We start from the raw sequence: 27233 nt of genomic DNA, 5'->3' as shown, positions 1-27233 counted from the left end.
TACTCTTGCCTGGAAAATCCCATGGACAGAGGAGCCTGATAGGCTGCAGTCCATGGGGTCTTGAAGAGTCGGACACGACTGAGTGACTTCACTTTCACTTTTCACTTTTCACTTTTATGCATTGGAGAAGGAAATAGCAACCCACTCCAGTGTTCTTGCCTGGAGAATCCCAGGGATGGCGGAGCCTGGTGGGCTCCCGTCTGTGGGGTCGCACAGAGTCGGACATGACTGAAGTGACTTAGCGGCAGCAGCAGCAGCAATAACACACTAAAAAACCCAGAGCAGAGGAGAGTCAAGGCTAAAATTTGGACCTCTGTAGTTCAATCTTGGTTTTAACCACTACTCTAAACATAGGAACTAAGTTCTTTGGAACAAAGATGAGAGGTCAGAGGGTGTCATTCTGCCTGGGATGTTTGGGAAAAGCTTTATCAAGAAAAGGACTTCTAAACTGAGTAATACACTTCACTGCTTATATGGCCAGGGTCTCCTCAAGCCTTTCTGAGTTTTAGAAGAAATACATGATTGTAGGAAGTAAAGGACTTGCTAGTACTTGTCCTATTCCTTGTAAAAATATTCTTGTTTTCCATGTAAGAAATGACTCTCTAATGGAAACTTAAGACTCACTGGATTGTAAAGTTACAGTGATCACATCAGTATGGAATTGGCATTAAGATAGACTTATAGGTCATTGGCATAGAATTGACAGTCCTGGAACAGATCATCCTTATATAATCAGTTGTTGTTCAGTAAAAGTGTCAGGTAATTCAGTGGTAAAAGGAGAGCCTTTTCAATATTTGTTGTGGGAACAATTGGTTATTATTGTTGGCACTCCTCCCTTTTCTCATTGCATATAATAAAGCTATTCTTGATTTCCATAAGAGAAATGACTCTCTACTTAGAAAGTTAAAATTACTGGACCACAATGGAATTAAACTAGAACTCAACACTTTGCGTATTTGAAAAGCTCCCAAATATATGAACATTTAAACAATAGACTTCTAAATGATGCTGCTGCTGCTAAGTCGCTTCAGTCGTGTCCGACTCTGTGCAACCCCATAGAGGGCAGCCCACCAGGCTCCCCTGTCCCTGGGATCCTCCAGGCAAGAATACTGGAGTGGGTTGCCATTTCCTTCTCCAATGCATGAAAGTGAAAAATGACAGTGAAAAGTGAAAGTGAAGTCACTCAGTCGTGTCCGACTCTCAGCGACCCCATGGACTGCAGCCTATCAGGCTCCTCTGTCCATGGGATTTTCCAGGCAAGACTCCTGGAGTGGGGTGCCATTGCCTTCTCCGATGTAGATAATAAAGAAACTACTTAGGAAATTAGGGAATATTTTGAGCTTAAATGAAAATACAATATATAAAAATTTGTAAAATGCATCTAAAGAAATGATTAGAGGGAAAGTGATAGTTTTAAATGCTTGCATTAGAAAAGCAGAAAGGACTGAAATCAATGAACTAATCTACCATAAGAAATAAAGGGCAAATTAAGCCCAAAGAAAGTAGAAGGAAGAAAAGAACAAAGATCAGAGAAGGAATCAATGAATTTTTTAAGAGACAAGTATTTGTGAAAATCAATGAAATCAGAAGCTTATCTGTGAAAAGATTAGTAAAGCTGATAAAACTTTTGTTAGACTGGTAACACAGAGAGAGAGAGAGAGGGAGAGGGAGATTAATTGAGAGATTGAAAGGGAGAGAACAGAAAGTCAAATTATTAGTATCAGAAATGAAATGGATGTCACAATAGATTTTACAAGCATTGAAGGATAATGAAGTAATACTATGAACTGGCATAAAAGTAACTTGACAACTTAGATAAAATGGATAAATTTCTCGGAAGACATAAATTACCAAAGCTTATTCATAAAGAAATAAATCAAATTGTCTCAAATCTATTGAATATATTGAATTCATAATTAAAAACACAAACCTTCCAAACCCAGATAACTTTTTTGGTGAATTTGTTCAAGCATTTAATGAATAAGTTATCACAATCCTATGTAAACTCTTGCAGAAATTTGAGGAGGAAGGACTACTATGCAACTCATTTTATGAGGCCAGTATTACCAAACCTAGATAAGATATCAAGAAAGAAAACCACAGATTAATATCCATCATGGACACAGATTTAAAAATCTTTACAAAGTATAAACAGACTAAATCCAGCAATATGTAAAAATGTCTGCATATCATGACCAAGTGGAATTTTTCTAGAATTGAAGGTTTGGTTTACCATTTTCAAATCAATCAATGCATACACCATGTTATTAAGATAAAAGGTAAAAACCGTTTAATCATCTAAATAAATGGAGAAAATACCTTTGAAAAAATTCAGCAAACATTTATGATAAAAACTCTCAGCAAGCTAGGGCTAAAAGGGAACATCCTTAATTTAAGAAAGGGCATCTAAGAAAAATCTGCAGCTAACCTTGCACTTAATGGTGAGTGTGTTCCACCGAAGATCAAGAATAAAGGAAGAATCTGCCGTCATGACTTCAATTCAACATTGTAATGGAGGTCTTAGTGCAATATGGCAAGAAAAAAAAAAACAAAACAAAAGGCATAGAGATTTGAGAGGAAGAAATAAAACGTTATTTGATAATAAAGTTAGCATGTTTATAGAATGTTCTAAGGAATTACAAAAAAAGAAACTAGAAGTAAGTGAATTTAGTAAGATTGCATGATATTAAATCAATAAGCCAGTATTAACTGTATATTTGTATACTAGCGAATAACAAGGCAGAAATAAAATTTTAGAAATTTTGCACACATTAACACAAAATACCCGTAAATAAGTTTAACAAAAGCTTTGCAAGACCTCTACACTGAAAAAATATAAAAACATTGTTGAGCGAAACTAAAGAACAGCTAAATATGTAGAGAGCTATGTCAAGTTTATTGATTAGAATACCCAATATTGTGAAGATTATTACTTTCCCAAAATAGATCTATAATTTCAATGTATTTTAATTCAATATTCCTGTAAGCCTTTTTTTTTTTTAAGTGAAGTTGACAAGCTGATTATAAAATTTATGTGGAAATACGGAGGACCCAGAATAATCAAAACAGTTAAAAATAAGTTGAAGGATTTACATTTCTGATTTCAGGAATTACTCTCAAGTTACAGTGATCAAGCCAATATGGTACTGGCATAAAAATAGACTTGCATATCATTGGCACAGTAATAAGAGTCCTGGGACATATCACTCTTATATGATCAGTTGATTTTCAGTAAAGGTTTCAGGATAATTCAGTGGTGAAAGAATAATTTTATCAGTGGGTGATGCTGGAACAAATGGTTGTTTATATGGAAAAATGAACTTTGACCCTTCATGCCATACACAGATATTAATTAAAAATGAATTAAGTGTAACAATCATAACAAATTTATAAGCAAACATAAAATCTTTTAAATAACATGGATACAGCTAGAGATTATCATACTAATTGAACTGAGTCAGAAAGATAAAGACAAATACCATATGATATCATTTTTATGTGTAATATAACATATGACACAAATGAAACTATCTGTGAAACAGAAACAAAATCAGAGACATAAAGAACAGACTGGTGGTTGCCAAGGGGGAGGAGGAAGGGAAAGTAGGAATGGGAGTTTGGGATTAGCAGATGCAATCTATTATATATAGGATGGATAAACAACAAAGTTCTACTGTGTAGCACAGGAAGTATATTCAATATCCTGTGATAAACTATAATGGAAAAAAAGTCTGAAAAAGAATGTATGTATGTATAACTGAATCACTTTGCTGTACAGCAGTAATTAACACAGAATTGTACATCAACCATACTTCAATAAAAATTAAAAGCAAAACAACAAAAAAGGAAAATTTTTTAAAACTTGGGTTAGGCGAAGATTTCTTTAATAGGACAAAAAAGCTTAAATCATAAAAGAAAGAAATTATAAATTAGATTTCATCAAAATGTAGAACTTTTGTTCGTATAGAAACTAGTAAGAAAGGGAATGAAAACCCATGAATGGGAAAAAATATTTGCAAAATATATATTTGATAAGGCACATGCAAAAGTGCAAGGAACTTTCATATAACTCAATAATAGAAGACAAACAATTTAAATAAAAGATTAAAACATATTTTACAAAAGAAAGTATAGAAATGGTTAGCAAGCACATGAAAAGATGTGCGACATCATTAGTTATTTGGGAACTGCAAATAAAAGCTCCATGAGATATTTTTCATATTCCCAAGAGTGGCTGAAAAGATTGAAAATAGCGAAGTATTGAAAATAACATGGAACAACTGGAATTCTCATATTGCTAGTGGAAATGAAAAATGATACAGCCTTCTTCAAAACAAGTTAGGAAGTATTTTTTTTTAAATCAAGCTAAATATACACTTTCCATATGACCCAGAAATTCTGCTTGCTGTCTATCCAAGAAAAAAAACAAAACACATGATCATATATGGAGGCATTAGTCATAATAGTCTAAAAGTAGAAACAACCCAATGTCAACCAACTGGTGAATGGGCAAACAAAATATGGAATATCCACAATATGGAATACCCATACAATGGAGTGTAACTCAGCAATAAAAAGGAAAGAACTACTGATACACACAACATGGATGAATCTTAAAACCATCATGCTAAATTGAAGATGTCAGACACAGAAGACTCCATATCATGTAATTTCACTCTGGCAAAGGCAAAACTATCATTGGAGAAAGTAGATAAGTGATTGCCTAGTGCCCCAGTGCCGGGGATTGGCTGCAGACAGGTATAAGGTAACATTTTAAGCTACACCCTCTAAATGGATGAATTACAGGACTTCCCTCGTGGTCCAGTGGTTAAGACCCTGCACTCCCACTTCGAGGGCCAAGGTTCCATCCCTGGTCAGGGAACTAAGATTCTGTATGCCTCACAGTAATACACAGCCAAAAAATAAAATAAAAAAAAACAAATGAAAGAAATACATGAATTATAAGTAATTTATACTTCAATAAAATAAAGAAAGATACTGCAGAAAACCACTTACACAAGTAGTTGGCTTTTATTCCAGGACTCTTAAAAAGTGTTTTGTTTTAGCTGTGATAGTTTTTCTTCCTTCATTGGGGCAGCATGTGGTGGCATGCATTTTTGAGGCTAGTTTACAGGGCTTTCAGTAGTTCTGCATGTGAACTCGTAGATGTAGTTGAGCACACCTTTCCTGGAAGTATTGGAGGTAAAGTGGGATAAAAACCTAAATCCAGATCAGATTTGATGATTTTGAAAAACATTTAAAAAGCAACCCTAGTTTAGGTCACAAAAAATTTATCTGAAATTTGTGACTAGCATTCTTTTCAGCAAAAATTTGCATGCTTGTTTATTGGCATTTTTGGAGATGCTATAGTACCCCCTTCTTCATGCCCCCTGCCACTCCCCACCTTGCCTTTGTTTAATGTGTTGATGAGGAAAATGATTTTTCCATCTGTTTCCACAAATGGCAACATCTTATGCTTCTAGAGAATGTAAATGTTCCTTATTGAATGACAATATTTTGCTTACTCTGTTGTTGATGATTATTTTTAATCTTCTAGAGGTCTAAGGCTCCACATTGAGAAGAAATAGCAAACTTTTCCTATGCTGGGCAAATAAAAGTTGAAACAGAATAGGAGTTGGATTAATGCTTATGAGAAATAATATATTTCTTGATTTCTGTGTCTTTCTTCTTTTCTTTCTCTCACTATCTTACCTTCTATCTTTTTGCACACAGACACATCCCTTTATAACAGCTGTGACATTTGGAGCTAGAAATGAAGAGGACAAAATAGAAGTCAAAAGCATAACATTAAATGAAATATTTCCACTTCCATGATTTTATCCTGAGGAAAAATTAAGTACATGAACAAAGTTTAAGTTATACGTTTTTCATTTCATTTTGTATGCAATAGTGAAAAACCAATCTAATATTTTCTAGTGTTAACCACTCTAAATGTCATATAGGGATTTTATTAAATAAACTAATGTAATTTTATACAATGGAATAGCACACAGCCATTAAAAACCATGGTATAGAAGAATATTTATTCTACTACATGGGTAAATGTTATTTTGCTAATAAGCATAAGGTCAGTGACTGGTGGGTCATGGTCAGTGACTGTTGTGGGACCAGTAACTCCGTAAGAAACAGAAGAGAAAACATACCACTGTGGTGCAGAGGAATTTCCTTCCATAGTTTTAGAATGAACCTGTGAGTGCTGGCAGCCCCCGATGTCAGAGATCCTCTAACACTTGCTTTTCAAAGTAATATCTGTGGACTTAATGGATGGCATCTTTACACCTGAGTCTTGTCAGGCATGCAAAAATCTCAGCTCCCTCCCCCCACTGCCCCCACCCCACCGCCAGATCTAATGAGTCAGAATCTACATTTTAACAAAAGTCCTAGGTAATTCCCATGCACATTAAAGTTTGAGAAGCCTTGCACTAGCCTGACTCTGTAAGGGCTGCACAGGTCATCAGACTTTGGGTGTCCATGGAGATCTTCACTAACTTATTTGTGCCCTCAGTCTTGTGAGTAACTGCACTGCATGATTTGCTGGTTTGGAAGTCAATCTCAGTGGAAACAACATCAATGGAGTTCAAGACCCTGTTCTTTCCTATCTTTGAACCAGATCAGTCTTTGTCATCTGAACTTACTGGCTCATATATATGATTCTAGATCCTAAAATGATTCTAGTTCCTAAAACTGTGTTCACTGAGACACTGGTTCATTCATTTTCTCATAACCATTTATTAAGTCCAGCTCTATTACAGGCACTGGGGTTACAGTAGGGAACCAAACAAAATCTGTGCTCTCACGGGGTTTATGTTATGGTTGATTTAGTATTAACAGGTTAAAAAATAAGAGATAAGTGGGATTTGTGGCCATATATATTAACTGAAGTTTCTCACATGCTTTAATATACTACTGTATATTTCTAAGTTACTAGGAGGTGGAGGGAGAAGGCAATGGCACCCCACTCCTGTACTCTTGCCTGGAAAATCCCATGGATGGAGGAGCCTGGTAGGCTGCAGTCCATGGGGTTGCTAGAAGTCGGAGACGACTAAGCGATTTCACTTTTCACTTTCATGCATTGGAGAAGGAAGTGGCAACTCACTCCAGTGTTCTTTTTTTTTTTTTTAATTAGTTTATTTATCTATTTTTTAATTTTACAATTGTATTTGTTTTGCCATACATTGACATGAGTCCACCATGGGTGTACATGTTTTCCCCTTCCAGAGCCCCTTTCCCACCTCCCTCCCCATCCCATCCCTCTGGGTCATCCTGGTGCACCAGCCCCGAGCAACCTGTATCATGCATCAAACCTGGACTGGAGATTCGTTTCACATATGATAATTGACATGGTTCAATGCCATTCTCCCATATCATCCCGCCCTCGCCCTCTCCCATAGAGTCCATAATACTGTTCTATTTATCTGTGTCTCTTTTGATGTCTCGCATACAGGGTTATCTTTACCGATTAACTAAATACCATATATATGAGTTAGTATACTGTATTGGTGTTTTTCTTTCTGGCTTACTTCACTCTGTATAATAGGCTCCAGTTTCATCCATCTCATTAGAACTGATTCGAATGTATTCTTTTTAATGGCTGCGTAATATTCCATTGTGTATATGTACCACAGCTTCCTTATCCATTCGTCTGCTGATGGGCATCTAGGCTGCTTCCATGTCCTGGCTATTATAAACAGTGCTGCAATGAACATTGGGGTCTCCAATGTTCTTGCCTGGAGAATCCCAGGGATGGTGGAGCCTGATGGGCTCCCGTCTGTGGGGTCGCACAGAGTCGGACATGACTGAGGTGACTTAGCAGCAGCAGCAGCAGCAGCATCAGGGGGTGGAAGCAGTAGGGTGGGCAGAGGTTGAAAATATTCTATGTAGCATTTTAAAAACTGATTTGACTGGAGTTTCTTTATTAAGGGGATCCTGGCAGGATTCATATTTTGCAGAAAGCACTTTGAAAAATGTAATTCCCAAATCTTAAGAGTGAGAGTATTTCTCATAGTTGTTATTGTTATTCAGGAGCTCAGTAGGGTACAAATCTATTTTTTCATAAAATTCAGAGATACTTATTTCTTCTCTTCTTCACCTTCAAGTAATGATACTTTACACTTATTTAACAACTAACTCCACTGATGCTTAAAACCCGCTGACATTATTCCATAATGATGTTAAGGGCCAATGAAGTGAGAGAGACTGGTATCCTTACCAACATGTAATAGATGAGAAATAGTGAAAGGAGAAAAAAGTATTCGAATAATAACAACTGTAGTAGAGTGTGACAGTCAGAATTCTAAGATGGTCCCCATAACCTTCACTCCTCATGCTACTCCTGTGATAACATATCTTACATGGCAGAAGGGATTTTGAATATGTAATTAACAAAATTACTCAGTTTACTTTAAGATAAAAGATTATCTGGTGAGTCTCACCTAATCACATGAGCCCTGATTTTAAAAGCAAGAGCTTTCTCAGGCTGATACATTGATTTCAGCCTGTGATATTCAGAGCAGAGAATCCAGTCATACTGGCCTGGACTTCTGACCTTCAGAACTGTGGGTCTTGTTTTAAACTGCTAAGTTTGTGGAAATTTGTTCCATGGCAGTAGAAAAGCAAAGCACAGAGCTAGAAAGTGACCATGAACAACAAATGAAGGAACTGAATGAAACCTGTGGAATTGAAGTAGTTTGCCTGATGTGAGTGTCTTAGAGGGTCTTTGTGGTTACCTCTGGTGGTAACTTCAAACAAGATGCAGTAGTTTTGTCTTCAGTTTATTTTACTGAAGTATAGTTAACTATAATGTTGTGTTGCTATACAGCAAATGATTCAGTTATACCTATGTGTGTGTGTGTATACCACAAGTCTGTTCTCTGTGTCTGTGAGTCTGTTTCTGTTTTGTAGTAGGTAAGTTCATTTATGTCATATTTTAGCTTGCACATATAAGTGATAGGTGGAGTGATATCTTTCTCTTTCTGACCTACTTCACTTACTTTTTAAAAAATTAAAAAAAAAAATGGCTGTACCATGTTGCATGTCAGATCTTAGTTCTCCAACCAGGGATTGAACCCGGGCCCTGACAGTGGAAGTCTTAAACACTAGACTGCCAGGAAATTCCTCGACTTACTTCACTTTGTGTGATGATCTCTAGTTCCATCCACATTGCTGCAAATGGCATTATTTTGTTTGTTTTAATAGCTGAATAATATTACATGTGTATATGCACCACATCTTCTTTATCCATTCTTCTGTTGGTGGACACTTAGGTAGTTTCCATGTCTTGACTGTTGTGAACACAGGAGTACTTGTATCTTTTTGAATGATAGTTTTGTCTGGTATATGCTCAGGAGTAGGATTGCTGGATTCTATAGCAACTCTGAGTGTTCTGAGAAACCTCCATACTGTTTTCCATAGTGGCTACACCAATTTACCTTCCCACCAACAGGATGTTTACTCCATATCCTCTCCAGCATTTGTTATTTGTAGAGTTTTTAATGGTGGCCATTCTGACCTGTGTGAGGTGGTACCTCATTATAGTTCTGATTTGCATTTTGCTAATAATTAGCATTATTGAACATGTTTTCATCTGCTAATTACCCATAGGTGCGATACCTTTTTAACTCACCTCTCTCTCTCCTGGGAACTTATCTAGCAGAGTGTTTTCCATTCTCATATGGTATGCATTAGACACAGCCCCTCCCTTTAAAGAACTCACAAGTCTGATGAGGGGAATAGTCAAGTGCACAGAGCTGGTGTATATAGAAAGCCACACAGAGCTATGCATAGGAAGGAGAGGGTGGCCTCTGCAGTCCTTTGGTGGAAAAATGTATGCTTTTTACTAGGATTTTGGTGATTTATAATGAAACCCTATTATTACCTGCAAGGACCTCTAGGATGAGCTCATACATGTCAGTGTGGGAACCATTGTTCCTTTTATTGATGAGGAAACTGATACCAGGACAAGAGTTGTGACTTGCCCAACATCACACTGTGGAATAGTTCAGAACCTGTTTATGAACTCTGACCCCTTGACTCTGGGGTAGCATTTCTTCTGCTGTACTTCCCTTCTTTTTCCATAAAAAGAAGCCATTTTTTCCCCTTTATCTGCAAAGCTCTGCAAAGGACAGCAGAGGACTGTTAAAATTTTCCAGACAGTGTACTGATTTAGAAGGCTTTTCTTCAGCAATTCATGAATTGGGCAGCATCTGATCTAGCAGATAGAAAGGAGCTCTGAAATGCTATACAAGGTGAGAGATTCTCAAAGACGAAAGTGAGCGGGAACATTGGGCATTTGCTGAGTGGTTAAAGCTGGGTCACCTTCCTCTTATGGAGCAAAGGGAGTCTTGGAGCCTGGTCAAGTAACTTGTGCTGGTCAGACAAGCACTGATTGGTTGACTAGGCCTGCCTTTTCTGAGAGAGCCAAGGGTAGAAACTTTGTTAAGTTTTGATTTGCTGACTTGGGGCTTAGCATGAGGGACTCCATCTTGAGCCTAATCTGGCTAGTTTAACTGGCTGGACAAAACCCTTTAGTCCAGAATTGGTCCATTTCAGAGAACTCATTCAAACAAACTAAAATTGTAGGGGGCGCTCCTGATAATAGAACTTGGCTTCTCAATGGAGTCAGAAGAACCTAATGTTGTCAGCCTACTCTTTCTCTGCCCTTCTGAGCATCTGTTTCTACATCTGTTTGCTCAGAGTCCATCCTGGCTTCTACAGAGTGGAGCCTCTGAACCTAAACACTGCTCAGCTTGACTCCTCATGGTTGACTGGCTCGGTTTCTGATTGTCCTTATTTGGTATTGCTGGTCATTTGGGGGCAGAAATTGAGGCATCTGGGATCAGGTGTCCACTTTTGCCCTGTGGATGGGAAATCTTGAAGAAGTCCATTATGGAGATTTCTAGTATGAGTGCCAAATAATGGTGACTGTCACCTGGTTTTGTGCAGCTCTTTTAAGAAACTGCCTCTGTCCTGGCAAGACACACCATATTATAAAGATTCCATTTTCTTCCCTTCTATTCTCTATGAACCCTGCTATTCAGAGATCATTTACGTCATTTCCTTTATCACTTAATCTTTAATTCAGTTTTTTCTCATTGATGCTTTTGTCTCTCCTTTGATTAGACTATCTGGAGGGCCTTTAGGGGCATACATTTTATGATCCCACATGGTTCTTGGAAACTTCCCTTTCTTTATCTGTTGTAAGAGCAGCCCTAGCCTCAGTGTGTCCTGGCTTTGAGGGCAAGGACCAAACAGCCATGGCTGGAATGATGGTGACCAGATGGATTAACTCTGGTGATACATGTTCTGTGGAACGTAGAACAGCTGCTTGGCTGATGTTAATGCCAGGTGATGTCCATGAACATGACGATTGTGTGGACTCCAGGGTCACATTCAGCCCTCTAGCTCTTCCTGTGATTCACCCTCACTGGGGGCTGTTGAATCACCACAATCAGGAAAAGGTACTAATACTTGGCACTGAAATTTAGTATCTCTACCAGCCTAGGGACTTCATTAACTGGAGGGAAAATCAATGGCAGGCTCTTTACAACCCAGGGCTTCCTACTTAGTGCTCCCTAGCCCATTCCATCCAAGAACAGGAACTATGTCATCCTAGAATGGATGTTTGAGAGATAAAAATTTCTTTTTGTAGTTTTATATTGAAGAGTAACTAAAGAGCCTCTTGATGAAGGTGAAGGAGGAGAGTGAAAAAAGCCAGCTTAAAACTTGATAAAAAAACTAAGATCATGTCATCCGATCCCATCACTTCATGGCAAATAGAAGGGGAAAAGGTGGAAGCCGTGACAGGATTTCCTCTTCTTGAACTCTAAAATCACTGCAGATGGTGACTACAGCCAATGAGATTAGAAGACGATTGCTTCTTGGCAGGAAAGCTATGACAAACCTAGACAATGTGTTAAAAAGCAGAGACATAATTTTGCTGGCAAAGGTCCATGTAGTCAAGGTTATGGTCTTTCCAGCAGTCATGTACAGATGTGAGAACTGGACCATAAAGAAGGTAGAGTGCCGAAGAATTAATGCTTTCAAACTGTGGTGCTGGCGAAGACTCTTGAGAGTCCCTTGAAGAGCAAAGAGATCAAACCAGTCAATCCTAAAGGAAATCAACCCTGAATACTCATTGGGTGGACTGATGCTGATGCTGAAGCTGAAGCTCCAGTCCTTTGGCCACTTAATTAAAACACTGAACTCATTGGAAAAGACCCTGATGCTGGGAAATATTAAAGGCAGAAAGAGAAGAGGGCGACAGAGGATGAGGTGGTTGGATGGCATCACCGATTCAATGGACATAAGCTTGGGCAAACTCAAGAGATGGTGAGGGACAGAGAAGCCTGACATGTTTCAGTTCATGGGTTAGAGAAGAGTCAGACACGACTTGGTGACTGAGAAACAACAACGATATCCAGAATATTTATTCCTTTTCTCTACAACCCAGACATATATCCTATATATCATACTGATTATCATCTGGCCTTTGAAAAATAGGAAAACAATTGATTATAGATGTTTGGGAATGTCTAACCTTGGCGAGCTAGTAGCTATGATGCTGTTTGACTCCTCATTCCATCTTTGGGTAAGTATGTGTTTAGTAGCATTGTCATTCTATGTTTGCTTGCTTAATTGCATCTCTGTGCAACCCAGTTTGGGGCTTCCCAGGTGGTGCTAGTGGTAAAGAACCTGCCTGCGAATGCAGGAGACATAAGAGACACCAGTTTGATCCCTAAGTCTGAATGATCCCCTGGAGGAGAGCATGGCAACCCACTTTAGTATTCTTGCCTAGCGTGCGACACAACTGAACTGACTTAGCACACATGCAACCCAGTTTATGGTGTTAAAACTGTTCTTTTGCTTTCTTTGAGTCTGTTCCACACTTGTTTTTAACTTTTCTCAATTCCCATCAACTCCTCGAAACATTTTTTGCTAAGAATTCTCTTGGATTGCTGTAGATTAAATGTCTGTGTTTGGCTTCAGAAGATATGGATTCTAAGTCTTGCTCATCTGGTAACTCAGAGTGAGCTTGGGCTAGTCCCCCTGAGGAGGTTAAAGATAAATAGCTTTGGCTATCTTGGCATTAAAAGTGAAAACTTATTGGAAGTCACTTCTGAGCCAGTGCACTCATTTTCAGGAGTTGTTATACAAACAAGAGCTTTGGAGCAGCCAGATGTGGGTTCAAACCCCAACAAAAGCATTGATTAGCCATGTCCTCTTGGGTCAGCTTGTGAGTCTCATTTTTCTTTTCATCTTGGAAGTGTTGTTGTTGTTGTTTAGTCACTAAGTCCTGTCGGACTCTGTGACTCCATGGACTACAGCAGACCAAGCCTCTGTCCTTCACTATATCCTGGAGTTTTCTCAAATTCATGTCCACAGAATCGGTGATGCTATCTAGCCATCTCATCCTCTGCTGCCCCCTACTCCTTTTACCTTCAGTCTTTCCCAGAATCAGGGTCGTTTCTAGTGAGGGAGCTCTTTGCATAAGGTGGCCAAAGTACTGGAACTTCAGCTTCAACATCAGTCCTTTCAATGAATATTCAAGGTTGATTTCCTTTAAGATTGACTGGTTTGATCTCCTTACAGTCCAAGGGACTCTCACGAGTCTTCTCTAGCACCACAATTTGAAAGCATCAATTCTTTGGCGCTCAGCCTTTTTTATGGTCCAACTCTCACATCCATACATGACTGTTGGAAAAATCATGGCTTTAACTATATGGATCTTTGTTGGCAAAGTAATGGCTCTGTTTAATATGCTGTCTAGGTTTGTCACAACTTTCCTTCCAAGGAGCAAGTGTCTTTTAATTTCATGGCTACAGTCACCATCCACAGTGATTTTGGAGTCTAAGAAAATGAAATCTGTCATTGCTTCCACTTTTCCCCCTTCTATTTGCCACAAAGTGATGGGACCAGATGGCATGATTTTAGCTTTTTGAATGTTAAATTTTAAGCCAGATTTTTTCACTCTCCTCTTTCACCCTCATCTAGGGGCTCTGTAGTTTCTCTTTACTTTCTGCCATTAGAGTGGTATCATCTGCATATCTGAGGTTGTTGATATTTTTCCTGACAATCTTGATTCCAGGTTGTGATTTATCTGGCCTGGCATTTTGCATGATGTACTCTTCATACAAGCAGGGTGACAATATATAGTCTTGTCATACTCCTTTCCCAATTTTGAACTGTCTGTTGTTCCATGTACAGTTCTAACTGTTGCTTCTTGACCCATATACTGGTTTCTCAGGAGACAAGCAAGGTGGTCTGGTATTCCATCTCTTTAAGAATTTTACAGTTTGTTGTGATCCACACAGTCAAAGGCTTTAGCATAGTCAGTGAAACAGAAGTAAGTGTTTTTCTGGAATTCCCTTGCTTTCTCTGTGATTCAGTGAATGTTGGCAATTTGATCTCTGATTCTGCTGCCTTTTCTAAATCCAGCTTATACATCTGGAAATTCTCAGTTCACGTACTACTGAGGCCTAGCTTGAAGGATATTGAGCATTACCTTACTAGCATATGAAATGAGCACAATTGTGTGGTAGTTTGGACATTCTTTGGCATTGCCCTTCTTTGAGATTGGAATGAAAACTGACTTTTTCCAGTTCCTGTGGCCACTGCTGAGTTTTCCAAATTTGCTGGCATACTAAGTATAGCACTTTCTCAGCATCATCTTTTAGGATTTGAAGTAGCTCAGCTGGAATTCCATCACCCCCACTAGCTTTGTTTGTAGTAATGCTTCCTAAGGCCCACTTGACTTCGCACTCTGGGATCCCTGGCTCTAGGTGTGTGACAACACCATCGTGGTTATTTGGGTTGTTAAGATCTTTCTTGTATAGCTCTTCTGTGTAGTTTTGCATCTCTTCTTAATCTTTTCTGCTTCTTTTAGGTCTTTACTGTTTCTGTCCTTTATCGTGTCCATCTTTGGGTGAAATATTCCTTTGATATCTCCAGTTTTCTTGAAGAGATCTCTAGTTTTTTCTGTTTTATTGTTTTCCTCTATTTCTTTTTAAAAATTTATTTATTTTAATTGGAGGCTAATTGCTTTACAATATTGTAGTGGTTTTTGCCATACATTGACATGAATCAGCCATGGGTGTACATGTGTTCCCCCTCCTGAACCCCCCTCCCACCTCCCTCCCCATCCTGTTCCTCATTGTTCATTTGAGAAGGCCTTCTTATCTTTCATTTGTGTTCTCTGAAACTCTGCATTGAGTTGGGTATATCTTTCCTTTTATCCCTTGCCTTTTGCTTCTCTTCTTTCCTCAGCTATTTGTAAAGCCTCCTCAGACAACTACTTAACCTTCTTGCATTTTTCTTAGGGAGGATTTTGGTCACTGACTCCTGTACAGTGTTACAAACCTCTGTCCATGGTTCTTCAGGCACTCTGTCTACCAGGTCTAATCCCTTGAATCTATTCGTCACCTCTACTTTATAATCATAAGAAATTTGATTTATGTCATACTTGAATGACCTTGTGGTTTTCCATACTTTCTTCAATTTAAGCCTGAATTTTGAATTAAGATGCTCATGATCTGAGCCACTGTCAGCTCTAGGTCTTGTTTTTGCTGACTGCATAGAGCTTCTCCATCTTCTGCTGCAAAGAATATAATCAATCTGATTTCAGTATTGACCGTTTGGTGATGTCCATGTGTAGAGTCCTCTCTTGTGTTGTTGGAAAAGGGTGTTTGGTATGACCAGTGCATTCTGTTAGCAAAACTCTATCAGCCTTTGCCCTGCTTCATTTTGTACTCCAAGGCCAAACTATCCTGTTACTCCAGGTATCTCTTGACTTTCTACTTTGCATTCCATTCCCCTATGATGAAAAGGGTATCTTTTTGTGGTGTTAGTTCTAGAAGATTTTGTACGTCTTCATAGAACTGGTCAGCTTCAGCTTCTTTGGCATTAGTGGTTGGGGCATAGACTTGGATTACTGTGATGTTACATGGTTTGCCTTGGAAACGAACCAAAATCATTCTGTTGTTTTTGAGGTTGTACTGAAGTACTGCATTTTGGACTCTTTGTTGGCTATGGGGGTATGCCATTTCTTTTAAGGGATTCTTGTCCATAGTAGTGGATATAATGGTCATCTGAATTAAATTTGCCCATTCCTGTCCATTTTAATTCACTGATTCCTAAGATACCAATGTTCACTCTTGCTGTTTCCTGCTTTACTACCTCCCATTTATCTTGATTCATGGACCTAACATTCCAGGTTCCTATGCAATATTGTTCTTTACAGCATAGGACTTGACTTTCATCACCAGACACACCCACAACTAAGCATTATTTCCACTTTGGCCCAGCTGCTTCATTATTTCTGAAGCTACTAGTAATTGCCCTCTGCTCTTCCACAGTCATACCTGAATGGTCTAGTGGTTTTCTGTACTTTCTTCAATTTAAGTCTGAATTTGGCAAAAGGAGTTCATGATATGACCTAAATCAAATCCCTTATGATTATACAGTGGAAGTGACAAATAGATTTAAGGGACTAGATCTGATAGACAGAGTGCCTGATGAACTATGGACAGAGGTTTGTGACACTGTACAGGAGACAGGGATCAAGACCATCCCCATGGAAAAGAAATGCAAAAAAGCAAAATGGCTGTCTGAGGAGGGCTTACACATAGCTGGGAAAAGAAGAGAAGTGAAAAGCAAAGGAGAAAAGGAAAGATATTCCCATCTGAATGTGGAGTTCCAAAGAATAGCAAGGAGAGATAAGAAAGCCTTCCTCAGCGATCAGTGCAAAGAAATAGAGGAAAACAACAGAATGGGAAAGACTAGAGATCTCTTCCAGAAAATTAGAGATACCAAGGGAACATTTCATGCAAAGATGGGCTCGATAAAGGACAGAAATGGTATGGACCTAACAGAAGCAGAAGATATTAAGAAGAGGTGGCAAGAATACACAGAAGAACTGTACAAAAAAGATCTTCACAACCCAGATAATCACGATGGTGTGATCACTCACCTAGAGCCAGACATCCTGGACTGTGAAGTCAAGTGGCCCTTAGAAAGCATCACTACGAACAAAGCTAGTAGAGGTGATGGAATTCCAGTTGAGCTGTTTCACATCCTGAAAGATGATGCTGTGAAAGTGCTGCACTTGATATGCCAGCAAATCTGGAGGACTCAGCAGCGGCCACAGGACTGGAAAAGGTCAGTTTTCATTCCAATCCCAAAGAAAGGCAATGCCAAAGAGTTCTCAAACTACTGCACAATTGCACTCAAGTCACATGCTAGTAAAGTAATGCTCAAAATTCTCCAAGCCAGACTTCAACAATACGTGAACCGTGAACTTCCAGATGTTCAAGCTGGTTTTAGAAAAGACAGAGGAACCAGAGATCAAATTGCCAACATCCGCTGGGTCATCGAAAAAGCAAGAGAGTTCCAGAAAATCATCTATTTCTGCTTTATTGACTATGCCAAAGCCTTTGACTGTGTGGATCACAATAAACTGTGGAAAATTCTTCAAGAGATGGGAATACCAGACCATCTGACCTGTCTCTTGAGAAACCTGTATGCAGGTCAGGAAGCAACAGTTAGAACTGGACATGGAACAACAGACTGGTTCCAAATAGGAAAAAGAGTACGTCAAGGCTGTATATTGTTACCCTGCTTATTTAACTTATATGCAGAGTACATCATGAGAAACACTGGGCTGGAAGAAACACAAGCTGGAATCAGGATTGCCGGGAGAAATATCAATAACCTCAGATATGCAGATGACACCATCCTTATGGCAGAAAGCGAAGAAGAACTAAAGAGCCTCTTGATGAAAGTGAAAGAGGAGAGTGAAAAAGTTGGCTTAAAGCTCTACGTTCAGAAAACTAAGATCATGGCATCTGGTCCCATCACTTCGTGGGAAGTAGGTGGGGAAACAGTGTCAGACTTTATTTTGGGGGGCTCCAAAATCACTGCTGATGGTGATTGCAGCCATGAAATTAAAAGACACTTACTCCTTGGAAGGAAGGTTATGACCAACCTAAATAGCATATTTAAAAGCAGAAGCATTACTTTGCCAGCAAAGGTCCGTCTAGTCAAGGCTATGGTTTTTCCAGTGGTCATGTATGGATGTGAGAGTTGGACGGTGAAGAAAGCTAGTGCCAAAGAATTGATGCTTTTGAACTGTGGTGTTGGAGAAGACTCTTGAGAGTCCCTTGGACTGCAAGGAGATCCAACCAGTCCATCCTAAAGGAGATCAGTCCTGGGTGTTCATTGGAAGGACTGATGTTGAAGCTGAAACTCCAATACTATGGCCACCTCATGCGAAGAGTTGACTCATTGGAAAAGACCCTAATGCTGGGAAGGATTAGGGGCAGAAGGAGAAGGGGACGACAGAGGATGAGATGGTTGGATGGCATCACCGACTCGATGGACATGGGTTTGGGTAAACTCCGGGAGTTGGTGATGGACAGGGAGGCCTGGCGTGCTGCGATTCATGGGGTCGCAAAGAGTCGGACGCAACTGAGCAAGTGAACTGAACTGAACTTCCACAGTATTTTATTGGACACCTTCTGACCTGGGGTGGGGGGTGTCATCTTCTGGTGTCATAACTTTTTTCCTTTTTGCACTATTCATGGTGTTCTTGCAGCAAGAATATTGGAGTGGTTTGCCATTCCCTCCTCTAGTGGACCATGTTTTGTCAGAACTCTTTACTATCTTGGGTGGCCTTGTGCAGTGTGGCTCATAGCTTCATTGAATTAGGAAGTAGGGGGAAGATTACCTCATTGCATAAATGTTGTGATTCAGTAGAGTGATTTAGATAAAGCATGATATGCATTATACTGTGTCCTCTCCCCAACTCCCCAGTACATCCTGCCCTTTGTTTACCTTTATTTTTTGCATAGCATTCATCAGTTTTTAGATTCTGCATCATCTACTTTGTTTCGTATATATCTCCTCCCACTAGCTCCACAAGGATAGATTTTTTTGTTTGTTTTGTTCATTGCTATATCCCCCAAACCAAAAAAACAAGCATTCCATAAATACTTGTAGAATAAATGTTAAATGAATGTGATTCTTGTAGAAAAGAAAAAGAAAGTCAGACTTTTTCTGCAAAGGACCAGATAGTAAGTATTTTAAACTCTGCAGGCGGTACAGTCTCTGTCCTAGAGACTTAACTTGGTTGTGTAGCCTGAAAGCAGCCCCATAGACAATATATAAACAAATGAGTGTGGCTGTGTTCCTATAAAATTTTATTTGCAAAAAAAACAGGACTTGAACTGGGTTTAGTCTGTAGGCTATAGTTTGCCTAGCCCCACTCATTGAGTGGTTCTGAATTCTGATGTCTTTCCTATATGTCATTAATTCGGAAACGGCCACATTTGGCCTCCTGTGGTAGGAAAGCCCATCTTGGATATTTTTTGCTTGCCCTCCAGATGCACTCTCCTCACTTCTCCCTACTTCCCCTGTCTTAGCAGGCTAATCCTAGGTAGCTATATCAACTCTCTTTGCCCTCTTGCCTCTGGTTGATTTCAGTATCTTAGAAGCACTGACAGGTATTCAGAGCATGAGAAGGGAGGGGGTGGAGGGTTCAGGGTGCTTATTTCTCAGCTCCTTCTCTGCTACAGTGGACTGGGGAAACAGTTCCTTTCCTATAGTCCCAAATCTTTGCAGCTTCCAATCCCACTATTTCTTGACTTAGGATTGTTGGTTTTCTTTGGTGTGCTCTCTTAGCTCTTTTCACACTTTTGTGTAAACTGTGCCTTTATTAAACTTGCTTTTCTTACCCACTTTAGAAGGAGCTGCCTGTTTTCTGCCAGGTCCCCGACTCATGTACTGTCCAAAGGAAGAAACACATAGTGGGAGCCAACTACAGCTTCCCTAATTCCCCATCCATAACTGCAGGTGATCCCAACTCTCTTGCGGCACCTTCAGAACTTTTTTTTAATAGAGACTTTGTGTTTTCTCTTATTTTCCTGCCAGCAAAGGCATATAAAAGAGGAAATGACTTGCCTGAGGTGGTAGATTGACAAGTGAGAAATTGTACTTATTTCTCAAATTCGTCAAAAACTAGAACAGAGTATCTGAATTTTTTAGTTCTAGACCCAGACTTTTCACTCAGTAGCCCTGTCTCTGTGGAGAAATTTTTAACTGCTTTGAGCCTCAGATTACTTATCCTCAAAATGGGTGTAATAATCCCTGATATGCATATTTGTGTATTTACTATGATTAAAGGTTAATGAAAAACTCAACAAAATTAACTCTTAGAATGTAGTATACTATCAAAAAATGTTAAGCATGAAAATCTACAGGTAGTTTTTTCCTTTCCTGTATTTTCCCAATTTCATGAATAAGTATTTATTATTTTTGTTTAGAAAAAAAGAAAAAAGCATAGTCTCTATCAACTATACAGAATTGCTCAGTAAATGAAACAAAATGTATTTAGATGCACTTTGAAAACTGTGTGGTTTTTAAAGTGTCATGAGGGTTACCCTTGTGGGTTTGAAGCACTATGATTCAGTGGGTCTCCCTTTGCTTGTCGAAGGGGTGCTCCTTTTGCTAGGCCCTTTACCCTTGGGTCCTCCAAACTCAAGGAGATGTTACAGGCACACCTTGGCAATATTGTGGGTTTGGTTCAGATCATTTCAATAAAGCAAATATTATAATAAAGTGAATATTGCTATAAAGCAAGTCATATGAATATTTTCGTTTTTCAGCATGTATAAAAGCTATGTTTATACTATATTGTAGCCTATTAAGTGTGAAGTAGCATTATGTCTAAAAAAACTATACCTTAATTAAAAAGTACTTTATTGCTAAAAATTGCTCACCATCATCTGAGACTTCAGCAGGTAGTGATATTTTTGCTGGTGAAGGGTCTTGCCTTGCTGTTGATGGCTGCTGATTGACTGACTGATCCAGGTGATGGTTGCTGAAGGTTGGGATGGCTTATTGCTCAAAATAAGACAACATTAAAGTTTGCCTCATCAGTTGACTCTTAAATGACTTCTGTAGCGTGCAGTGCCGTTTGATAGCATTTTATTCACAGAACTTCTTTTAAAATTGGAGTCAATCCTCTTACATCCTGCCCAGGTTTCTTAGCTAAGTTTATGTAATATCCTTAAATCCTTTATTGACATTTCCAGTCTTCACAACTTATTCATGAGAAGTAGATTTTATCTCAAGAAGCCACTTTCTTTGTTCATCCATAATAAGGAACTCCTCATCTGTGAAACTTTGGTCATGAGATTGTAGCAATTCAGCTATATCTTCAGGCTCCACTTCTAATTTTATTTCTTTTGCTGTTTCCACCCAATTACTTCCTCCACTGAAGTTTTGAACTCCTCAAAGTCATCCATGAGGGTTGGAATCAACTTCTTCCACACCTTCATTAATGTTGGTATTTTGACCTCTTCCCATAAATCACAGATGTTCTTAATGGCATCTAGAATGATAAATCCATTCTAGAAAGTTTAAAAGTTGACTTTGACCATATTCATCAGGGGAATCACTGTGTATGGCATCTATAGCTTTACAAAATATATTTCTTAAATAAGACTTGGAAGTCAAAATTACTCCTTGATTCATGGGCTGCAGAATAGATGTTTGTGTTAGCAGGCATGAAAACATTAATCTTATTGTACATCTGCATCAGGATCATCAGGTGCCTTGCCAGTGAGCAGTAATATTTTGAAAGGAATCTTTTTCCTGAGCACTAGGTCTCAACAGTGGGCTTAAAATATTTGGTAAACCACATTGTCAGATGTGCTGTCATTCAGTCTTTGTTGTGCCACTTATAGAGCACAGGTAAAGTAGATTTAGCATAGTTTTTAAGGGCCCTAGAATTTTCAAAATGCTAAATTATCATTAGCTTCAACTTCAAGTCACCAGCTGCCTTAGTCACTAACAGGAAAGTCTCCGCCTCTCCTTTGAAGCCTGGCATTGACTTCTCTCTAGCTTGGAAAGTCCTAGATGGTATCTTCTCCAATATAAGGCTGTTTTGTCTACACTGAAGGTCTATTGTTTAGTGTAGCCATCTTCATTTAATGACCTTAATTAGATCTCTGGATAACTTGTTGCAGCTTCTACATCAGCACTTGCTGCTTTACCTTGTATATTTATGTTATGGAAATAGCTTTTTTCCTTAAACCTCATGAACCAACCTCTGCTAGCTTCAAACTTTTCTTCTGCAGCTTCTTTACCTCTCTTAGCCTTCATGTAATTGGAGAGTTAGGGCCTCGCTCTGGGTTAGGGAATGTTATGGCTGGTTTGATCTACTCAGACCACTAAAACTTTCTCCATAGCATCAAGAAAGTTGTTTCTTAACATTGTGTGTTAACTGAAGAACTTTTCCTTTGCATTCGCTATATGGCTAACTGGTGTAAGAGGCCTAGCTTTCGGCTTAGCTTTTGACCTGTCTCAGCTTTTGGTGTTCCTTCCTCACTAAATTTAACCATTTTTAACTTTTGATTTAAAATAAGAAACATACGACTCTTCCTTTCACTTGAACACTTATTAGAGGCCATTATAGGGGTATTGGCTGGCCTGTTTTCATATTGTTTTATCTCAAGAAATAGGGAGACCTGAAGAGGAAGTGGGCAGCCAGTCAGTGAAGCAGTCAGAACACACACATTTATCATTAAGTTCATCACCTTAAATGGGCATGGTTTATGGTACCCCAAAACAATTACAGTAGTAACATCAAAGATCCCTGATTACAAATCAACATAACAAATATAGTAATAATGAAAAAGTTTGAAATATTGTGAGAATTACCAAAATGTGACACAGAGACACAAAGTGAGCAACTGCTGTTGAAAATAGAACATTAATAGACCTGCTTGATACAGAGTTGCCATAAACCTTCAATTTGTAAAAAAAATACACTATTTTTATAGTGCAAAAAAGCAAAGTGCAATAAAATGAGGTATGCTTGTATTAGAGGCTGGCAGAGACCCTGATGCTCTGTTTCACTTTTGCTGTGGTGCCTGCCACCTACCCCTCAGGTTGCCCTTTCCCTTGGGGTGTCCTAAGGGATTTCCAGAAGGACCTTCCGCAGCTTCAGGCCCTAAGGTCTTTTTGCCTCCTGCATGAGTTCAGACCCTGTTAGATAGGGGCAGCAGACGCCAGTCCCTCCTCTTTATCACATTCCTTTCTCTGAGCTCATCCTCTGTATGTGCCCTGTTCCTCAGGATTGAGGGAGAATGAAAGAATGGGGCACCATGGGCATTTTTCACTGATGCTATTTTCTTGTATGTTTTTGGATGTATCCTTTCATTTGGGCCTGTACTGCATGATTGACGGTGTCTGCCTTCACTTATCCATCCCAAAGAAATGACTTTAGTGTAGGTGTTCCTTGGTGGCTCAGAGGTTAAAGCGTCTGCCTCCAATGCGGGAGACCTGGGTTCGATCCCTGGGTCAGGAAGATCCCTGGAGAAGGAAATGGCAAACCACTCCAGTATTCTTGCCTGGAGAATCCCATGGACAGAAGAGCCTGGTAAGCTACAGTCCATGGGGTTGCAAAGAGTCGGACATGACTGAGTGACTTCCCTTCCCTTCCCTTCCCTTTGATTCGAATTATTTTTTTGTGATACACGCACACCTTAAGATAAAATTGAAGTTCCATTTTCTTCCCTTCTTAAAGCTAACTGCTGTCATGAATTTGGATTTATATTTTATATTAATGTTTTCTGATTTAGAAGTAATAGATTATATTTATGTTCTTTTAATCGTTGCCTTTAAAATTTTAAATAAAATTTTTCTTGAAATGTATTATAGAAGTTGTACAAATTCTAAGTGTATAGCTTGATCAGTAGTAGTGTGGAGGGGGTTGTGGGAGTAGTTCATTGCAGCTTTAGGTGATAAAGAGGGGTTTGCGTCCACAGAAAATTTGAAAACAAGAGAAAAGCAACCAGTCTGCTTTTTATTATCACTGTACGTTCGCCGTTCTAAACAATGTCAGTGATAAAATACTCATCTTTGCTGTGATAGACCACCCTCATGGTCCCCCTTCCTTGGGATACCTCTTTAGGTTGATAAATATCACACAGTGAGCACACTCATGAACCACTACCCATCAGCGCCCTGGAAGACTCGCCTATAATACTACAGATTTGTTTTGCCTATATTTAGATCTTATATAAATGGAATAATACAGTATCTACTCTTTCAAGTTTGGCTTCTTTTGCCCAGCATCATGTTTGTGAGATTCATCCATATTGTGTGTTGCAGTAGTTTGTTCATTTCTGTTGTTGTTAATATTTCATTGTGCAAGTGTACTGTATTTATCCATTCTTCAGTTGATTAACATTTGGGTTGATTCTATTTTTGAACTATTCTGGATGCTGCTGCTCAGAATGTTATTGTGCATGTCTTTTGCTGCACATATGCAGGCATTTTTATCAAGCATATACAGAGAAGTGGAATTGCTTATGGAGTCTACAAATGTTCAACTTTAATAGATATTATCACTTTCTTAAAATGATTAGACCTATTTTTACCCCACCAGCAATGTCTGAGAAGCTCAGGTATTCCACATGTACACTTCATGTAGTGAACTCCCCAAATTTTAACCATTCTGAAATAAGTGTAGTGGTATTGTATTGTGGTTTTAATGTGCACTTCTTTGATCCCTAATGAGTTTAAGAAACCTTTATGGTTATTGGCCATTCGGATACTTCCTTTGTGAAATGCCTGTTCACGTCTTTTGCTTCAGTTTTAATTGAGTTGTCTGTGTAATTGATTTGCAGAAGCTATTTATATAGTTTGGATAAGCTTGGTTTTTCAGTTATATGTAATGTATTTTCCTCTATCAGTGTTGTGATTTGAAGCACAGCAGTTCTTAATTTTAATGTATATCAATTTATCAATTTTAAAATTATGTTTTGTGCTATTGTATCTTTTTTTAAGAAGTCTTTGCCTACCACTAAGGTTTATGTTATTGTCTAGAAGCTTAATTGTTTTGCTTTTTATATTTCCATCTGTAATCCACCTGGAATTGATTTTTATGTGTAATGTGAGAGGGGGTCAGTTTTTTCCCCAGGTGAATATCCAGTTTACCCAGTAATTATAAAGTGATAAGAGTAATCATCTTGGTTTTGCTCCTAGTCTCAGAGGAAAAACTTTCAATGGTTCACAATTAAATGCAGTGTTTGCTGTAGGATTTTTGGTAGCCATTCTTTTGTAGTAGGAAATAGCAACTCACTCTAGTATTCTTGCTTGGGAAATCCCATGGACAAAGGAGCCTGGATGGCTATAGTCCATGGGGCCGCAAAGAGTCAGACATGACTGAGCAACATCCTTTATTAGATGAAGAAAGTTCCCTTCTAATCCTTGTTGGCTAAGTTAGTTTTTTCTTTTAAATCATGTGCTGATTTTCATCAGATGATTTTTTTCCTTGTTAAACTGATTTTTTAAAATTATTTTTCTATTAAATTGGAAAATTACATTGATACATTTTCAAAATGTTAAACCAGTTTTACTTTTTGGAATAAAAGTACCTTTGTCTTGATGTCTTATATTCTTCTTGTATATTGTATTTTAATTGTTGCATAAATGTGGGTCTTGCCCCTGTTGCTTTGAGAACAGGGGTTTGCCTTGCACAGATTTGATAGCCCTTTCCCAATAGTGCTGGATGTCCAGTGAGCTGTTGTGGAGGTAAAGGGCCATTAATCCAAGTAGAGTCAGTCATTTTTCCTTCCTGCAGACTGGTGGATTTGACAGTTTGGATGGTGTGATTCTCCTAGTGGCTTATGAGCAGCTCAGGAATGCTAATGAAGGGTTTCCTTTGGTAGTCTCTTGTGAGTAAGCAAATGAGCTCTGTAACTTGGAGAGCCAGAAGTTAATTAGTGACCCAGTATAGATAGACCCTGATGAAAATAAGGGAATTTTGGTCTGTTAGAGCGGAGCACTAAGAAGCTTTGAAGATGAGGCCAGGATTAGGGACGTGAGGTGAAAAGTGAATGAAAGCCAGAGCTGCTGCTGCTGCTGCTGCTGCTAAGTCGCTTCAGTCATGTCCGATTCTGTGCAACCCCATAGATGACAGCCCACCAGGCTCTCCCATCCTTGGGATTCTCCAGGCAAGAACACTGGAGTGGGTTGCCATTTCCTTCTCCAATGCATGAAAGTGAAAAGTGAAAGTGAAGTCGCTCAGTCATGTCTGACTCTTAATGACCCTGTGGACTGCAGCCCACCAGGCTCCTCTGTCCACGGGATTTTCCAGGCAAGAGTACTGGAGTGGGGTGCCATTGCCTTCTCCGGGGAAAGCCAGAGCTAGGGTTTATGAATAAATGTCAGTAAGGAACCAGGAGAGGCCAGAACATGAGACCTACACAGGAAGAGGGAGGGCCCAACATCTGGCTATCACTGACATCAGAGTTGCTATTGATTCACATCTCTCCCTGGTAACAGAATAGAAGAGAGAAATGCAGGAGTTGTGTGCAGCATGAATAACTGAAGCAGATCATCTGCTAGTGGGCAATGATGGATGAGGGATTGTAGGTGTCTTGTGTTCCTTGTCCATTTTTCTTTGAGACAGGATGGAAAATCTAAAACCCCTCTGCTTACAAGCTTACTACCATAACCCAAAGGATGAATAATTTGGCAGGTAATACCATGGATAATGTTCTTCAAATGAAGTCCAATAAACTATCAGTTCAGTTCAGTTCAGTTCAGTCGCTCAGTCATGTCCGACTCTCTGCGACCCCATGAATCGCAGCACGCCAGGCCTCTCTGTCCATCACCAGCTCCCGGAGTCCACCCAAACCCATGTCCATCGAGTCGGTGATGCCATCCAACCATCTCATCCTCTGTCATCCCCTTCTCCTCCCGCCCCCAATCCTACCCAGCATTAGGGTCTTTTCCAATGAGTCAACTCTTCGCATGAGGTGCCCAAAGTATTGGAGTTTCAGCTTCAACATCAGTCCTTCCAATGAACACCCAGGATTGATCTCTTTTAGGATGGATTGATTGGATCTCCTTGCAGTCCAAGGGACTCTCAAGAGTCTTCTCCAACACCACAGTTCAAAAGCATCAATTCTGCGGCGCTCAGCTTTCTTCACCGTCCAACTCTCACATCCATACATGACCACTGGAAAAACCATAGCCTTGACTAGACGGACTTTTGTTGGCAAAGTAATGTCTCTGCTTTTGAACATGCTATCTAGGTTGGCCATAACCTTCCTTCCAAGGAGTAAGCGTCTTTTAATTTCATGGCTGCAATCACCATCAGCAGTGATTTTGGAGCCCCAAAAAATGAAGTCTGACACTGTTTCCAC

At 39.2% G+C, this 27233-nt stretch overlaps 1 long non-coding RNA gene across 1 annotated transcript in view; it reads right to left on the bottom strand.

The window, feature by feature from the left end:
* Window positions 1-1948: 1948 nt before the first annotated feature.
* The window catches only part of LOC145503854 (uncharacterized), a 28586-nt gene continuing 3301 nt past the window's right edge, over window positions 1949-27233 (bottom strand). Inside the window, exons 2-6 of the long non-coding RNA XR_014051849.1 lie at window positions 5713-5767; window positions 5526-5603; window positions 5017-5187; window positions 2429-2519; window positions 1949-2072 (exon numbers count right to left, since the gene is read on the bottom strand). This is a non-coding gene — a long non-coding RNA (uncharacterized LOC145503854). The remainder of the gene's footprint in view (window positions 2073-2428; window positions 2520-5016; window positions 5188-5525; window positions 5604-5712; window positions 5768-27233) is intronic.

Source organism: Giraffa tippelskirchi, chromosome 4 (genome assembly GCF_054371585.1).
Source record: "Giraffa tippelskirchi isolate mGirTip1 chromosome 4, T2T-mGirTip1v1.2.pri, whole genome shotgun sequence".
NCBI classification, from domain to species: Eukaryota; Metazoa; Chordata; class Mammalia; order Artiodactyla; family Giraffidae; genus Giraffa; species Giraffa tippelskirchi.
The sequence above is the reverse complement of the archived record's forward strand: the minus strand, read 5'-3'. Positions and strand labels throughout refer to the sequence as shown.